The sequence below is a fragment of the Stenella coeruleoalba genome (genome assembly GCF_951394435.1).
Source record: "Stenella coeruleoalba genome assembly, chromosome: 7".
NCBI classification, from domain to species: domain Eukaryota; kingdom Metazoa; phylum Chordata; class Mammalia; order Artiodactyla; family Delphinidae; genus Stenella; species Stenella coeruleoalba.
Window position 1 is genome coordinate 7,508,431 of NC_137153.1, and position 17,967 is coordinate 7,526,397.

The 17,967-nt window shown below is 43.8% G+C and overlaps 1 long non-coding RNA gene across 7 annotated transcripts in view; it reads right to left on the reverse strand.

Annotated features, from left to right (window-relative positions):
• Nucleotides 1–1,727: 1,727 nt before the first annotated feature.
• LOC307189342 overlaps nucleotides 1,728–17,967 on the reverse strand; it is a 417,306-nt gene continuing 401,066 nt past the window's right edge. For all 7 annotated transcript variants that reach the window (XR_013829152.1, XR_013829153.1, XR_013829154.1 and 4 more), the window contains exon 3: nucleotides 1,728–1,811. This is a non-coding gene — a long non-coding RNA (uncharacterized lncRNA). The remainder of the gene's footprint in view (nucleotides 1,812–17,967) is intronic.

Consider the following 17,967-nt stretch of genomic DNA (forward strand, 5'->3'; position numbering starts at 1 on the left):
CACTTATGGTCCTATAGCTTAGGGAAATTAAAATCAAAAAGACACAGCCACCCCAAAGTTCGGGACGCCTCCGTTTACAAGAACCTCGTTTACAGTACAAGTTCAACATCGCAGAAAGTGAAAAATGGATAAAGAAGTTGTGGTATTTACTTACAAAGCAATATCACTCAGCAATGAAATCTATGTCATCAGGCCCTTAGGAGCACAATGAGTGGATTCAGGTATGATGATTCTAACTGAAATAAGTCACACAGAAAAAGAAACATCATAAGATATCAGTAATACACGGAATGTAAACTTGGCTACACAGGAACTGAATTACAGAACAGAACAGGGTCTCAAATTTAGAAAACCAACTTATGCTTGCTTAAGGGTAAAGGTGACTTGGGGTGCTGCATAAAACCAGAGATTGAAATGAGCACAGATAAAGTTCCTTAAGCCAAATATGGAATAGACAAGAGCTACTCCTTGCTCAACGAAATGGACTCAACACCCCATATTAAACGCCTAAGAATGTACCTGACTAGTAAGTATCTTAAAACCTATGGATTGCTATGTCTCCGAAAGAGAATCAAGCATGTGTACAGGGGCATAAACGCAGCAGTGATAGGATTGGAGAGGTTCGGTGAGCAAATGAAGACCCTTTGAAGTCATATTGCATGGTACCCATTCCACGGGTTTCAAATACACAGGTTTAAGGTATTCTTCCTTCAGCTAAAACATGCATGTGGAACCCAAGTATGATCAACCATGTGAACGGGAGACGTGTTCAAATATGTCTCAGTTTTCCTCCCCTGGTACTCGGGTGCAACATTCCAGACGCTTTACTAACACTCTCCCCACTTGGAGAGTCAGTCCCTTTAACTTCTTGTTTGGCACAGTTTGCAATTTTTGTGGAAGATGAACAGGAATAGCGAGAACCAATGAGAGACTAGCTGGAGGTGTCTGGACGGGCAAATTTAACTCTCATTTCCCACCAGGAAGAGGAATTAACCAAAGGCTCAGCGTGCCGTACCGGAACCAGATTAGGGCCTGAAGCCATCCTGCTCTGTTGTGGCCAGCTCAAAAGAAAGCGAGTTGAAGAAAGGAGCTCAGGGGCACTGTAATTCACAAACCTGCAGAGTTATAAATGACAGCTATCGTCCAAAAATAGACTGAAGTAAGGCTGCCAAGAGGACTTGAAAGCGGGGCAGAATTGCAGGAACCCGATTTCAGGAGGTAGACTGGAATTGCATTGAAAGCATAGGAAAAGAGGCAGAACGTCCACAATGATGCACTTGGCCAAAAAGGGCGTATGCGTTTTTTCCTGAATATATTCAGGAAAAAACGCATACGCCCTTTTTGGCCAACCAAGCAAGCTTGCAAAGGAAATCTGCACTACAATGAAGTCTCACTTCCCCCCGGTCAAAAGGGCCATCTGAAAAAAGTGTAAAATCCAGAAAGGCAGGACAGGCCATGGAGAACTGGGAGCCTTGTTATGCTGATGGGCGGGATGTAAATTGCCAACAGACACTCGGGAGAAGTGTATGGTGTTTCCTGAAACATCTAAAAAACAAAGCAACAGAGCCTAGGGCACTGCCACTTATGGTCCTATAGCTTAGGGAAATTAAAATCAAAAAGACACAGCCACCCCAAAGTTTGGGACGCCTCTGTTTACAAGAACCTCGTTTACAGTACAAGTTCAACATCGCAGAAAGTGAAAAATGGATAAAGAAGTTGTGGTATTTACTTATAAAGCAATATCACTCAGCAATGAAATCTATGTCATCAGGCCCTTAGCAGCACAATGAGTGGATTCAGGTATGATGATTCTAAATGAAATAAGTCACACAGAAAAAGAAACATCATAAGATATCAGTAATACACGGAATGTAAACTTGGCTACACAGGAACTGAATTACAGAACAGAACAGGGTCTCAAATTTAGAAAACCAACTTATGCTTGCTTAAGGGGAAAGGTGAGTTGGGGTGCTGCATAAAACCAGAGATTGAAATGAGCACAGATAAAGTTCCTTAAGCCAAATATGGAATAGACAAGAGCTACTCCTTGCTCAACGAAATGGACTCAACACCCCATATTAAACGCCTAAGAATGTACCTGACTAGTAAGTATCTTAAAACCTATGGATTGCTATGTCTCCGAAAGAGAATCAAGCATGTGTACAGGGGCATAAACGCAGCAGTGATAGGATTGGAGAGGTTCGGTGAGCAAATGAAGACCCTTTGAAGTCATATTGCATGGTACCCTTTCCACGGGTTTCAAATACACAGGTTTAAGGTATTCTTCCTTCAGCTAAAACATGCATGTGGAACCCAAGTATGATCAACCATGTGAACGGGAGACGTGTTCAAATATGTCTCAGTTTTCCTCCCCTGGTACTCGGGTGCAACATTCCAGACGCTTTACTAACACTCTCCCCACTTGGAGAGTCAGCGCCTTTAACCTCCTGTTTGGCACAGTTTGCAATTTCTGCGGAAGATGAACAGGAATAGCGAGAACCAATGAGAGGCTAGCTGGAGGTGTCTGGACGGGCAAATTTAACTCTCATTTCCCACCAGGAAGAGGAAATAACCAAAGGCTCAGGGTGCCGCACCGAAACCAGATTAGGGCCTGAAGCCATCCTGCGGTGTTGCGGCCAGCTCAAAAGAAAGCGAGTTGAAGAAAGGAGCTCAGGGGCACTGTAATTCACAAACCTGCAGAGTTATAAATGACAGCTATCGTCCAAAAATAGACTGAAGTAAGGCTGCCAAGAGGACTTGAAAGCGGGGCAGAATTGCAGGAAACCGATTTCAGGAGGTAGACTGGAATTGCATTGAAAGCACAGGAAAAGAGGCAGAACGTCCACAATGATGCACTTGGCCAAAAAGGGCGTATGCGTTTTTTCCTGAATATATTCAGGAAAAAACGCATACGCCCTTTTTGGCCAACCAAGCAAGCTTGCAAAGGAAATCTGCACTACAATGAAGTCTCACTTCCCCCCGGTCAAAAGGGCCATCTGAAAAAAGTGTAAAATCCAGAAAGGCAGGACAGGCCATGGAGAACTGGAAACCTTGTTATGCTGATGGGCGGGATGTAAATTACCAACAGACACTAAGGAGAAGTGTATGGTGTTTCCTGAAACATCTAAAAAACAAAGCAACAGAACCTAGGGCACTTCCACTTATGGTCCTATAGCTTAGGGAAATTAAAATCAAAAAGACACAGCCACCCCAAAGTTTGGAACGGCTCTGTTTACAAGAAACTCGTTTACAGTACAAGTTCAACATCGCAGAAAGTGAAAAATGGATAAAGAACTTGTGGTACTTACGTACAATGCAGTATCACTCAGCAATGATATCTATGTCATCAGGCCCGTAGCAGCATAATGAGTGGATTCAGGTACGATGATTCTAACTGAAATAAGTCACACAGAAAAAGAAACATCATAAGTTATCACTAATACACGGAATGTAAACTTGGCTACACAGGAACTGAATTACAGAACAGAACAGGGTCTCAAATTTAGAAAACCAACTTATGCTTGCTTAAGGGGAAAGGTGAGTTGGGGTGCTGCATAAAACCAGAGATTGAAATGAGCACAGATAAAGTTCCTTAAGCCAAATATGGAATAGACAAGAGCTACTCCTTGCTCAACGAAATGGACTCAAAACCCCATATTAAACCCCTAAGAATGTACCTGACTAGTAAGTATCTTAAAACCTATGGATTGCTATGTCTCCAAAAGAGAATCAAGCGTGTGTACAGGGGAATAAACGAAGCAGTGATAGGATTGGAGAGGTTCGGTGAGCAAATGAAGACCCTTTGAAGTCATATTGCATGGTACCCATTACACGGGTCTCAACTCTCCAGGTTTAAGGTATTCTTCCTTCAGCTAAAACATGCATGTGGAACCCAGAGTATGATCAACCATGTGAACGGGAGACGTGTTCAAATATGTCTCAGTTTTCGTACCCTGGTACTCGGGTGCAACATTCCAGACGCTTTACTAACACTCTCCCCACTTGGAGAGTCAGCGCCTTTAACCTCCTGTTTGGCACAGTTTGCAATTTCTGCGGAAGATGAACAGGAATAGCGAGAACCAATGAGAGACTAGCTGGAGGTGTCTGGACGGGCAAATTTAACTCTCATTTCCCACCAGGAAGAGGAAATAACCAAAGGCTCAGCGTGCCGTGCCGGAACCAGATTAGGGCCTGAAGCCATCCTGCGGTGTTGCGGCCAGGTCACAAGAAAGCAAGTTGAAGAAAGGAGCTCAGGGGCACTGTAATTCACAAACCTGCAGAGTTATAAATGACAGCTATCGTCCAAAAATAGACTGAAGTAAGGCTGCCAAGAGGACTTGAAAGCGGGGCAGAATTGCAGGAAACCGATTTCAGGAGGTAGACTGGAATTGCATTGAAAGCATAGGAAAAGAGGCAGAACGTCCACAATGATGCACTTGGCCAAAAAGGGCGTATGCGTTTTTTCCTGAATATATTCAGGAAAAAACGCATACGCCCTTTTTGGCCAACCAAGCAAGCTTGCAAAGGAAATCTGCACTACAATGAAGTCTCACTTCCCCCCGGTCAAAAGGGCCATCTGAAAAAAGTGTAAAATCCAGAAAGGCAGGACAGGCCATGGAGAACTGGGAGCCTTGTTATACTGATGGGCGGGATGTAAATTGCCAACAGACACTCGGGAGAAGTGTATGGTGTTTCCTTAAACATCTAAAAAACAAAGCAACAGAGCCTAGGGCACTGCCACTTATGGACCTATAGCTTAGGGAAATTAAAATAAAAAAGACACAGCCACCCCAAAGTTTGGAACGGCTCTGTTTACAAGAACCTCGTTTACAGTACAAGTTCAACATCGCAGAAAGTGAAAAATGGATAAAGAAGTTGTGGTATTTACTTACAAAGCAATATCACTCAGCAATGAAATCTGTGTCATCAGGCCCTTAGCAGCACAATGAGTGGATTCAGGTATGATGATTCTAACTGAAATAAGTCACACAGAAAAAGAAACATCATAAGATATCACTAATACACGGATTGTAAACTTGGCTACACAGGAACTGAATGACAGAACAGAACAGGTTCTCAAATTTAGAAAACCAACTTATGCTTGCTTAAGGGTAAAGGTGAGTTGGGGTGCTGCATAAAACCAGAGATTGAAATGAGCACAGATAAAGTTCCTTAAGCCAAATATGGAATAGACAAGAGCTACTCCTTGCTCAACGAAATGGACTCAACACCGCATATTAAACCCCTAAGAATGTACCTGACTAGTAAGTATCTTAAAACCTATGGATTGCTATGTCTCCGAAAGAGAATCAAGCATGTGTACAGGGGCATAAACGCAGCAGTGATAGGATTGGAGATGTTCGGTGAGCAAATGAAGACCCTTTGAAGTCATATTGCATGGTACCCATTCCACGGGTTTCAACTACCCAGGTTTTAGGTATTCTTCCTTCAGCTAAAACATGCATGTGGATCCCAGAGTATGATCAACCATGTGATCGGGAGACGTGTTCAAATATGTCTCAGTTTTCGTACCCTGGTACTCGGGTGCAACATTCCAGACGCTTTACTAACACTCTCCCCACTTGGAGAGTCAGCGCCTTTAACCTCCTGTTTGGCACAGTTTGCAATTTCTGCGGAAGATGAACAGGAATAGCGAGAACCAATGAGAGGCTAGCTGGAGGTGTCTGGACGGGCAAATTTAACTCTCATTTCCCACCAGGAAGAGGAAATAACCAAAGGCTCAGCGTGCCGCACCGGAACCAGATTAGGGCCTGAAGCCATCCTGCGGTGTTGCGGCCAGCTCAAAAGAAAGCGAGTTGAAGAAAGGAGCTCAGGGGCACTGTAATTCACAAACCTGCAGAGTTATAAATGACAGCTATCGTCCAAAAATAGACTGAAGTAAGGCTGCCAAGAGGACTTGAAAGCGGGGCAGAATTGCAGGAAACCGATTTCAGGAGGTAGACTGGAATTGCATTGAAAGCACAGGAAAAGAGGCAGAACGTCCACAATGATGCACTTGGCCAAAAAGGGCGTATGCGTTTTTTCCTGAATATATTCAGGAAAAAACGCATACGCCCTTTTTGGCCAACCAAGCAAGCTTGCAAAGGAAATCTGCACTACAATGAAGTCTCACTTCCCCCCGGTCAAAAGGGCCATCTGAAAAAAGTGTAAAATCCAGAAAGGCAGGACAGGCCATGGAGAACTGGGAACCTTGTTATGCTGATGGGCGGGATGTAAATTACCAACAGACACTAAGGAGAAGTGTATGGTGTTTCCTGAAACATCTAAAAAACAAAGCAACAGAACCTAGGGCACTTCCACTTATGGTCCTATAGCTTAGGGAAATTAAAATCAAAAAGACACAGCCACCCCAAAGTTTGGAACGGCTCTGTTTACAAGAAACTCGTTTACAGTACAAGTTCAACATCACAGAAAGTGAAAAATGGATAAAGAAGTTGTGGTATTTACTTACAAATCAATATCACTCAGCAATGAAATCTGTGTCATCAGGCCCTTAGCATCACAATGAGTGGATTCAGGTACGATGATTCTAACTGAAATAAGTCACACAGAAAAAGAAACATCATAAGATATCAGTAATACATGGAATGTAAACTTGGCTACACAGGAACTGAATTACAGAACAGAACAGGGTCTCAAATTTAGAAAACCAACTTATGCTTGCTTAAGGGGAAAGGTGAGTTGGGGTGCTGCATAAAACCAGAGATTGAAATGAGCACAGATAAATTTCCTTAAGCCAAATATGGAATAGACAAGAGCTACTCCTTGCTCAACGAAATGGACTCAAAACCCCATATTAAACCCCTAAGAATGTACCTGACTAGTAAGTATCTTAAAACCTATGGATTGCTATGTCTCCAAAAGAGAATCAAGCGTGTGTACAGGGGAATAAACGCAGCAGTGATAGGATTGGAGAGGTTCGGTGAGCAAATGAAGACCCTTTGAAGTCATATTGCATGGTACCCATTACACGGGTCTCAACTCTCCAGGTTTAAGGTATTCTTCCTTCAGCTAAAACATGCATGTGGAACCCAAGTATGATCAACCATGTGAACGGGAGACGTGTTCAAATATGTCTCAGTTTTCGTACCCTGGTACTCGGGTGCAACATTCCAGACGCTTTACTAACACTCTCCCCACTTGGAGAGTCAGCGCCTTTAACCTCCTGTTTGGCCCAGTTTGCAATTTCTGCGGAAGATGAACAGGAATAGCGAGAACCAATGAGAGGCTAGCTGGAGGTGTCTGGACGGGCAAATTTAACTCTCATTTCCCACCAGGAAGAGGAAATAACCAAAGGCTCAGCGTGCCGTGCCGGAACCAGATAAGGGCCTGAAGCCATCCTGCGGTGTTGCGGCCAGGTCACAAGAAAGCAAGTTGAAGATAGGAGCTCAGGGGCACTGTAATTCACAAACCTGCAGAGTTATAAATGACAGCTATCGTCCAAAAATGGACTGAAGTAAGGCTGCCAAGAGGACTTGAAAGCGGGGCAGAATTGCAGGAAACCGATTTCAGGAGGTAGACTGGAATTGCATTGAAAGCATAGGAAAAGAGGCAGAACGTCCACAATGATGCACTTGGCCAAAAAGGGCGTATGCGTTTTTTCCTGAATATATTCAGGAAAAAACGCATACGCCCTTTTTGGCCAACCAAGCAAGCTTGCAAAGGAAATCTGCACTACAATGAAGGCTCACTTCCCCCCGGTCAAAAGGGCCATCTGAAAAAAGTGTAAAATCCAGAAAGGCAGGACAGGCCATGGAGAACTGGGAGCCTTGTTATGCTGATGGGCGGGATGTAAATTGCCAACAACCACTCGGGAGAAGTGTATGGTGATTCCTGAGACATCTAAAAAACAAAGCAACAGAGCCTAGGGCACTTCCACTTATGGTCCTATAGCTTAGGGAAATTAAAATCAAAAAGACACAGCCACCCCAAAGTTTGGGACGCCTCTGTTTACAAGAACCTCGTTTACAGTACAAGTTCAACATCGCAGAAAGTGAAAAATGGATAAAGAACTTGTGGTACTTACGTACAATGCAGTATCACTCAGCAATGATATCTATGTCATCAGGCCCGTAGCAGCATAATGAGTGGATTCAGGTATGATGATTCTAACTGAAATAAGTCACACAGAAAAAGAAACATCATAAGTTATCACTAATACACGGAACGTAAACTTGGCTACACAGGAACTGAATTACAGAACAGAACAGGGTCTCAAATTTAGAAAACCAACTTATGCTTGCTTAAGGGGAAAGGTGAGTTGGGGTGCTGCATAAAACCAGAGATTGAAATGAGCACAGATAAAGTTCCTTAAGCCAAATATGGAATAGACAAGAGCTACTCCTTGCTCAACGAAATGGACTCAAAACCCCATATTAAACCCCTAAGAATGTACCTGACTAGTAAGTATCTTAAAACCTATGGATTGTTATGTCTCCAAAACAGAATCAAGCGTGTGTACAGGGGAATAAACGCAGCAGTGATAGGATTGGAGAGGTTCGGTGAGCAAATGAAGACCCTTTGAAGTCATATTGCATGGTACCCATTACACGGGTCTCAACTCTCCAGGTTTAAGGTATTCTTCCTTCAGCTAAAACATGCATGTGGAACCCAGAGTATGATCAACCATGTGAACGGGAGACGTGTTCAAATATGTCTCAGTTTTCCTCCCCTGGTACTCGGGTGCAACATTCCAGACGCTTTACTAACACGCTTCCGACTTGGAGAGTCAGTCCCTTTAATCTCCTGTTTGGCCCAGTTTGCAATTTCTGCGGAAGATGAACAGGAATAGCGAGAACCAATGAGAGGCTAGCTGGAGGTGTCTGGACGGGCAAATTTAACTCTCATTTCCCACCAGGAAGAGGAAATAACCAAAGGCTCAGCGTGCCGTGCCGGAACCAGATTAGGGCCTGAAGCCATCCTGCGGTGTTGCGGCCAGGTCACAAGAAAGCAAGTTGAAGATAGGAGCTCAGGGGCACTGTAATTCACAAACCTGCAGAGTTATAAATGACAGCTATCGTCCAAAAATAGACTGAAGTAAGGCTGCCAAGAGGACTTGAAAGCGGGGCAGAATTGCAGGAAACCGATTTCAGGAGGTAGACTGGAATTGCATTGAAAGCATAGGAAAAGAGGCAGAACGTCCACAATGATGCACTTGGCCAAAAAGGGCGTATGCGTTTTTTCCTGAATATATTCAGGAAAAAACGCATACGCCCTTTTTGGCCAACCAAGCAAGCTTGCAAAGGAAATCTGCACTACAATGAAGTCTCACTTCCCCCCGGTCAAAAGGGCCATCTGAAAAAAGTGTAAAATCCAGAAAGGCAGGACAGGCCATGGAGAACTGGGAGCCTTGTTATGCTGATGGGCGGGATGTAAATTGCCAACAACCACTCGGGAGAAGTGTATGGTGATTCCTGAGACATCTAAAAAACAAAGCAACAGAGCCTAGGGCACTTCCACTTATGGTCCTATAGCTTAGGGAAATTAAAATCAAAAAGACACAGCCACCCCAAAGTTTGGGACGCCTGTGTTTACAAGAACCTCGTTTACAGTACAAGTTCAACATCGCAGAAAGTGAAAAATGGATAAAGAACTTGTGGTACTTACGTACAATGCAGTATCACTCAGCAATGATATCTATGTCATCAGGCCCGTAGCAGCATAATGAGTGGATTCAGGTATGATGATTCTAACTGAAATAAGTCACACAGAAAAAGAAACATCATAAGTTATCACTAATACACGGAATGTAAACTTGGCTACACAGGAACTGAATTACAGAACAGAACAGGGTCTCAAATTTAGAAAACCAACTTATGCTTGCTTAAGGGGAAAGGTGAGTTGGGGTGCTGCATAAAACCAGAGATTGAAATGAGCACAGATAAAGTTCCTTAAGCCAAATATGGAATAGACAAGAGCTACTCCTTGCTCAACGAAATGGACTCAAAACCCCATATTAAACCCCTAAGAATGTACCTGACTAGTAAGTATCTTAAAACCTATGGATTGCTATGTCTCCAAAACAGAATCAAGCGTGTGTACAGGGGAATAAACGCAGCAGTGATAGGATTGGAGAGGTTCGGTGAGCAAATGAAGACCCTTTGAAGTCATATTGCATGGTACCCATTACACGGGTCTCAACTCTCCAGGTTTAAGGTATTCTTCCTTCAGCTAAAACATGCATGTGGAACCCAGAGTATGATCAACCATGTGAACGGGAGACGTGTTCAAATATGTCTCAGTTTTCCTCCCCTGGTACTCGGGTGCAACATTCCAGACGCTTTACTAACACGCTTCCGACTTGGAGAGTCAGTCCCTTTAATCTCCTGTTTGGCCCAGTTTGCAATTTCTGCGGAAGATGAACAGGAATAGCGAGAACCAATGAGAGGCTAGCTGGAGGTGTCTGGACGGGCAAATTTAACTCTCATTTCCCACCAGGAAGAGGAAATAACCAAAGGCTCAGCGTGCCGTGCCGGAACCAGATTAGGGCCTGAAGCCATCCTGCGGTGTTGCGGCCAGGTCACAAGAAAGCAAGTTGAAGAAAGGAGCTCAGGGGCACTGTAATTCACAAACCTGCAGAGTTATAAATGACAGCTATCGTCCAAAAATAGACTGAAGTAAGGCTGCCAAGAGGACTTGAAAGCGGGGCAGAATTGCAGGAAACCGATTTCAGGAGGTAGACTGGAATTGCATTGAAAGCATAGGAAAAGAGGCAGAACGTCCACAATGATGCACTTGGCCAAAAAGGGCGTATGCGTTTTTTCCTGAATATATTCAGGAAAAAACGCATACGCCCTTTTTGGCCAACCAAGCAAGCTTGCAAAGGAAATCTGCACTACAATGAAGTCTCACTTCCCCCCGGTCAAAAGGGCCATCTGAAAAAAGTGTAAAATCCAGAAAGGCAGGACAGGCCATGGAGAACTGGGAGCCTTGTTATGCTGATGGGCGGGATGTAAATTGCCAACAGCCACTCGGGAGAAGTGTATGGTGTTTCCTGAAACATCTAAAAAACAAAGCAACAGAGCCTAGGGCACTTCCACTTATGGTCCTATAGCTTAGGGAAATTAAAATCAAAAAGACACAGCCACCCCAAAGTTTGGGACGCCTCCGTTTATAAGAACCTCGTTTACCATACAAGTTCAATATCACAGAAAGTGAAAAATGGATAAAGAACTTGTGGTACTTACGTACAATGCAGTATCACTCAGCAATGAAATCTATGTCATCAGGCCCGTAGCAGCATAATGAGTGGATTCAGGTACGATGATTCTAACTGAAATAAGTCACACAGAAAAAGAAACATCATAAGATATCACTAATACACGGAATGTAAACTTGGCTACACAGGAACTGAATTACAGAACAGAACAGGGTCTCAAATTTAGAAAACCAACTTATGCTTGCTTAAGGGGAAAGGTGAGTTGGGGTGCTGCATAAAACCAGAGATTGAAATGAGCACAGATAAAGTTCCTTAAGCCAAATATGGAATAGACAAGAGCTACTCCTTGCTCAACGAAATGGACTCAACACCGCATATTAAACGCCTAAGAATGTACCTGACTAGTAAGTATTTTAAAACCTATGGATTGCTATGTCTCCGAAAGAGAATCAAGCATGTGTACAGGGGCATAAATGCAGCAGTGATAGGATTGGAGATGTTCGGTGTGCAACTGAAGACCCTTTGAAGTCATATTGCATGGTACCCATTCCACGGGTTTCAAATACCCAGGTTTAAGGTATTCTTCCTCAGCTAAAACATGCATGTGGAACCTAGAGTATGATCAACCATGTGATCGGGAGACGTGTTCAAATATGTCAGTTTTCGTACCCTGGTACTCGGGTGCAACATTCCAGACGCTTTACTAACACTCTCCCGACTTGGAGAGTCAGTCCCTTTAACCTCCTGTTTGGCCCAGTTTGCAATTTCTGCGGAAGATGAACAGGAATAGCGAGAACCAATGAGAGGCTAGCTGGAGGTGTCTGGACGGGCAAATTTAACTCTCATTTCCCACCAGGAAGAGGAAATAACCAAAGGCTCAGCGTGCCGTACCGGAACCAGATTAGGGCCTGAAGCCATCCTGCGGTGTTGCGGCCAGCTCAAAAGAAAGCGAGTTGAAGAAAGGAGCTCAGGGGCACTGTAATTCACAAACCTGCAGAGTTATAAATGACAGCTATCGTCCAAAAATAGACTGAAGTAAGGCTGCCAAGAGGACTTGAAAGCGGGGCAGAATTGCAGGAAACCGATTTCAGGAGGTAGACTGGAATTGCATTGAAAGCATAGGAAAAGAGGCAGAACGTCCACAATGATGCACTTGGCCAAAAAGGGCGTATGCGTTTTTTCCTGAATATATTCAGGAAAAAACGCATACGCCCTTTTTGGCCAACCAAGCAAGCTTGCAAAGGAAATCTGCACTACAATGAAGTCTCACTTCCCCCCGGTCAAAAGGGCCATCTGAAAAAAGTGTAAAATCCAGAAAGGCAGGACAGGCCATGGAGAACTGGGAGCCTTGTTATGCTGATGGGCGGGATGTAAATTGCCAACAGACACTCGGGAGAAGTGTATGGTGTTTCCTGAAACATCTAAAAAACAAAGCAACAGAGCCTAGGGCACTTCCACTTATGGTCCTATAGCTTAGGGAAATTAAAATCAAAAAGACACAGCCACCCCAAAGTTTGGGACGCCTCTGTTTACAAGAACCTCGTTTACAGTACAAGTTCAACATCGCAGAAAGTGAAAAATGGATAAAGAACTTGTGGTACTTACGTACAATGCAGTATCACTCAGCAATGAAATCTATGTCATCAGGCCCGTAGCAGCATAATGAGTGGATTCAGGTACGATGATTCTAACTGAAATAAGTCACACAGAAAAAGAAACATCATAAGTTATCACTAATACACGGAATGTAAACTTGGCTACACAGGAACTGAATTACAGAACAGAACAGGGTCTCAAATTTAGAAAACCAACTTATGCTTGCTTAAGGGGAAAGGTGAGTTGGGGTGCTGCATAAAACCAGAGATTGAAATGAGCACAGATAAAGTTCCTTAAGCCAAATATGGAATAGACAAGAGCTACTCCTTGCTCAACGAAATGGACTCAAAACCCCATATTAAACCCAAGAATGTACCTGACTAGTAAGTATCTTAAAACCTATGGATTGCTATGTCTCCAAAAGAGAATCAAGCGTGTGTACAGGGGAATAAACGCAGCAGTGATAGGATTGGAGAGGTTCGGTGAACAAATGAAGACCCTTTGAAGTCATATTGCATGGTACCCATTACACGGGTCTCAACTCTCCAGGTTTAAGGTATTCTTCCTTCAGCTAAAACATGCATGTGGAACCCAGAGTATGATCAACCATGTGAACGGGAGACGTGTTCAAATATGTCTCAGTTTTCCTCCCCTGGTACTCGGGTGCAACATTCCAGACGCTTTACTAACACTCTCCCGACTTGGAGAGTCAGTCCCTTTAATCTCCTGTTTGGCCCAGTTTGCAATTTCTGCGGAAGATGAACAGGAATAGCGAGAACCAATGAGAGGCTAGCTGGAGGTGTCTGGACGGGCAAATTTAACTCTCATTTCCCACCAGGAAGAGGAAATAACCAAAGGCTCAGCGTGCCGTGCCGGAACCAGATTAGGGCCTGAAGCCATCCTGCGGTGTTGCGGCCAGGTCACAAGAAAGCAAGTTGAAGAAAGGAGCTCAGGGGCACTGTAATTCACAAACCTGCAGAGTTATAAATGACAGCTATCGTCCAAAAATAGACTGAAGTAAGGCTGCCAAGAGGACTTGAAAGCGGGGCAGAATTGCAGGAAACCGATTTCAGGAGGTAGACTGGAATTGCATTGAAAGCATAGGAAAAGAGGCAGAACGTCCACAATGATGCACTTGGCCAAAAAGGGCGTATGCGTTTTTTCCTGAATATATTCAGGAAAAAACGCATACGCCCTTTTTGGCCAACCAAGCAAGCTTGCAAAGGAAATCTGCACTACAATGAAGGCTCACTTCCCCCCGGTCAAAAGGGCCATCTGAAAAAAGTGTAAAATCCAGAAAGGCAGGACAGGCCATGGAGAACTGGGAGCCTTGTTATGCTGATGGGCGGGATGTAAATTGCCAACAACCACTCGGGAGAAGTGTATGGTGATTCCTGAGACATCTAAAAAACAAAGCAACAGAGCCTAGGGCACTTCCACTTATGGTCCTATAGCTTAGGGAAATTAAAATCAAAAAGACACAGCCACCCCAAAGTTTGGGACGCCTCTGTTTACAAGAACCTCGTTTACAGTACAAGTTCAACATCGCAGAAAGTGAAAAATGGATAAAGAACTTGTGGTACTTACGTACAATGCAGTATCACTCAGCAATGATATCTATGTCATCAGGCCCGTAGCAGCATAATGAGTGGATTCAGGTATGATGATTCTAACTGAAATAAGTCACACAGAAAAAGAAACATCATAAGTTATCACTAATACACGGAACGTAAACTTGGCTACACAGGAACTGAATTACAGAACAGAACAGGGTCTCAAATTTAGAAAACCAACTTATGCTTGCTTAAGGGGAAAGGTGAGTTGGGGTGCTGCATAAAACCAGAGATTGAAATGAGCACAGATAAAGTTCCTTAAGCCAAATATGGAATAGACAAGAGCTACTCCTTGCTCAACGAAATGGACTCAAAACCCCATATTAAACCCCTAAGAATGTACCTGACTAGTAAGTATCTTAAAACCTATGGATTGTTATGTCTCCAAAACAGAATCAAGCGTGTGTACAGGGGAATAAACGCAGCAGTGATAGGATTGGAGAGGTTCGGTGAGCAAATGAAGACCCTTTGAAGTCATATTGCATGGTACCCATTACACGGGTCTCAACTCTCCAGGTTTAAGGTATTCTTCCTTCAGCTAAAACATGCATGTGGAACCCAGAGTATGATCAACCATGTGAACGGGAGACGTGTTCAAATATGTCTCAGTTTTCCTCCCCTGGTACTCGGGTGCAACATTCCAGACGCTTTACTAACACGCTTCCGACTTGGAGAGTCAGTCCCTTTAATCTCCTGTTTGGCCCAGTTTGCAATTTCTGCGGAAGATGAACAGGAATAGCGAGAACCAATGAGAGGCTAGCTGGAGGTGTCTGGACGGGCAAATTTAACTCTCATTTCCCACCAGGAAGAGGAAATAACCAAAGGCTCAGCGTGCCGTGCCGGAACCAGATTAGGGCCTGAAGCCATCCTGCGGTGTTGCGGCCAGGTCACAAGAAAGCAAGTTGAAGATAGGAGCTCAGGGGCACTGTAATTCACAAACCTGCAGAGTTATAAATGACAGCTATCGTCCAAAAATAGACTGAAGTAAGGCTGCCAAGAGGACTTGAAAGCGGGGCAGAATTGCAGGAAACCGATTTCAGGAGGTAGACTGGAATTGCATTGAAAGCATAGGAAAAGAGGCAGAACGTCCACAATGATGCACTTGGCCAAAAAGGGCGTATGCGTTTTTTCCTGAATATATTCAGGAAAAAACGCATACGCCCTTTTTGGCCAACCAAGCAAGCTTGCAAAGGAAATCTGCACTACAATGAAGTCTCACTTCCCCCCGGTCAAAAGGGCCATCTGAAAAAAGTGTAAAATCCAGAAAGGCAGGACAGGCCATGGAGAACTGGGAGCCTTGTTATGCTGATGGGCGGGATGTAAATTGCCAACAACCACTCGGGAGAAGTGTATGGTGATTCCTGAGACATCTAAAAAACAAAGCAACAGAGCCTAGGGCACTTCCACTTATGGTCCTATAGCTTAGGGAAATTAAAATCAAAAAGACACAGCCACCCCAAAGTTTGGGACGCCTGTGTTTACAAGAACCTCGTTTACAGTACAAGTTCAACATCGCAGAAAGTGAAAAATGGATAAAGAACTTGTGGTACTTACGTACAATGCAGTATCACTCAGCAATGATATCTATGTCATCAGGCCCGTAGCAGCATAATGAGTGGATTCAGGTATGATGATTCTAACTGAAATAAGTCACACAGAAAAAGAAACATCATAAGTTATCACTAATACACGGAATGTAAACTTGGCTACACAGGAACTGAATTACAGAACAGAACAGGGTCTCAAATTTAGAAAACCAACTTATGCTTGCTTAAGGGGAAAGGTGAGTTGGGGTGCTGCATAAAACCAGAGATTGAAATGAGCACAGATAAAGTTCCTTAAGCCAAATATGGAATAGACAAGAGCTACTCCTTGCTCAACGAAATGGACTCAAAACCCCATATTAAACCCCTAAGAATGTACCTGACTAGTAAGTATCTTAAAACCTATGGATTGCTATGTCTCCAAAACAGAATCAAGCGTGTGTACAGGGGAATAAACGCAGCAGTGATAGGATTGGAGAGGTTCGGTGAGCAAATGAAGACCCTTTGAAGTCATATTGCATGGTACCCATTACACGGGTCTCAACTCTCCAGGTTTAAGGTATTCTTCCTTCAGCTAAAACATGCATGTGGAACCCAGAGTATGATCAACCATGTGAACGGGAGACGTGTTCAAATATGTCTCAGTTTTCCTCCCCTGGTACTCGGGTGCAACATTCCAGACGCTTTACTAACACGCTTCCGACTTGGAGAGTCAGTCCCTTTAATCTCCTGTTTGGCCCAGTTTGCAATTTCTGCGGAAGATGAACAGGAATAGCGAGAACCAATGAGAGGCTAGCTGGAGGTGTCTGGACGGGCAAATTTAACTCTCATTTCCCACCAGGAAGAGGAAATAACCAAAGGCTCAGCGTGCCGTGCCGGAACCAGATTAGGGCCTGAAGCCATCCTGCGGTGTTGCGGCCAGGTCACAAGAAAGCAAGTTGAAGAAAGGAGCTCAGGGGCACTGTAATTCACAAACCTGCAGAGTTATAAATGACAGCTATCGTCCAAAAATAGACTGAAGTAAGGCTGCCAAGAGGACTTGAAAGCGGGGCAGAATTGCAGGAAACCGATTTCAGGAGGTAGACTGGAATTGCATTGAAAGCATAGGAAAAGAGGCAGAACGTCCACAATGATGCACTTGGCCAAAAAGGGCGTATGCGTTTTTTCCTGAATATATTCAGGAAAAAACGCATACGCCCTTTTTGGCCAACCAAGCAAGCTTGCAAAGGAAATCTGCACTACAATGAAGTCTCACTTCCCCCCGGTCAAAAGGGCCATCTGAAAAAAGTGTAAAATCCAGAAAGGCAGGACAGGCCATGGAGAACTGGGAGCCTTGTTATGCTGATGGGCGGGATGTAAATTGCCAACAGCCACTCGGGAGAAGTGTATGGTGTTTCCTGAAACATCTAAAAAACAAAGCAACAGAGCCTAGGGCACTTCCACTTATGGTCCTATAGCTTAGGGAAATTAAAATCAAAAAGACACAGCCACCCCAAAGTTTGGGACGCCTCCGTTTATAAGAACCTCGTTTACCATACAAGTTCAATATCACAGAAAGTGAAAAATGGATAAAGAACTTGTGGTACTTACGTACAATGCAGTATCACTCAGCAATGAAATCTATGTCATCAGGCCCGTAGCAGCATAATGAGTGGATTCAGGTACGATGATTCTAACTGAAATAAGTCACACAGAAAAAGAAACATCATAAGATATCACTAATACACGGAATGTAAACTTGGCTACACAGGAACTGAATTACAGAACAGAACAGGGTCTCAAATTTAGAAAACCAACTTATGCTTGCTTAAGGGGAAAGGTGAGTTGGGGTGCTGCATAAAACCAGAGATTGAAATGAGCACAGATAAAGTTCCTTAAGCCAAATATGGAATAGACAAGAGCTACTCCTTGCTCAACGAAATGGACTCAACACCGCATATTAAACGCCTAAGAATGTACCTGACTAGTAAGTATTTTAAAACCTATGGATTGCTATGTCTCCGAAAGAGAATCAAGCATGTGTACAGGGGCATAA